We start from the raw sequence: 945 nt of genomic DNA on the forward strand, positions 1-945 counted from the left end.
GCTTGGTGGTCCACGTGGAGAGGGGGAAGGGAAGGAGGGGAAGGGAACAAGGGAGAGGGGAGTGACCAGGGAGTGAGCAGCAAGGAGCTCAGAGTCAGAGCCAATCTGTTTCATTTCTACACACCTGTTCTTTCTTGCATTATTTTGGAGCCAATTCCAGGTAAATGTGTCAACGCTCATAATTAAAAAGTTACATGAAGGAGCTCTTGTCATCCTGGTTCCTGGTGCGCAGTGGGGGAAAGTTACAGAAGTCATGCATCTAATCCAGTCCAACCAAATTAATTTCTTTAGGTAATAGGAAAATTCTAATATAGTTAAATTGTATATGCATATATGTAGGCAACAAAACTTTTTTATTACTAACAAATCATTTTGTTGAGAGCTCTTACAGCTCTTATACCAAACCATACATCAGTTGTATCAAACACATTTGTACATGTGTTGCCATCAACATTTCCAAAACATTTTCTTTCTGCTTGAGCCCTTGGTGTTAGCTCCTCTTTTTCCCCCTCCCTCCCCCACCCAGCAAAACTTTCAGTGTCCTCATTAGTACCTCTATTAGGAATGCTGTGATGATAGGACAAATGTGTAATTTGTCTGAGCTACGATACTTTTAAGACTGAAAGAAGGGACAATATTAATCCTACATTAACAGCCACAAACCAATTACTCATTTTGGGAAAACTGAACTGTATGTTCACTCTGTTATTAGATGGTGCACATGAAGTACTCAGTACCATCTGTTTATTTAATATAGTAGATTTGGTTTTCATTGTAATAAGTGTTTATGTGTGTTGTTTACAGTGTGTGTGTATTAAAATCTTTTAAAGGAGTATTTTGTGTACTATTTATAATAGTTTTGACATCTCACACATTCCAATATATCCATTCACATACAATTCTGTTGAATCCCATTGGGTGGGGTTATACAATCAATGCTATCAG

General features: G+C 38.0%; 1 protein-coding gene across 1 annotated transcript in view; it reads left to right on the plus strand.

Moving 5' to 3' along the window:
• Positions 1-945, plus strand: part of GMPS (guanine monophosphate synthase) — a 58520-nt gene that overhangs the window by 4122 nt on the left and 53453 nt on the right. The gene's annotated exons all lie outside the window — the stretch shown is intronic.

This window comes from Echinops telfairi, unplaced genomic scaffold, assembly GCF_000313985.2.
Source record: "Echinops telfairi isolate 266 unplaced genomic scaffold, ASM31398v2 ScPeMD7_7420;HRSCAF=8458, whole genome shotgun sequence".
Lineage (NCBI taxonomy): Eukaryota > Metazoa > Chordata > Mammalia > Afrosoricida > Tenrecidae > Echinops > Echinops telfairi.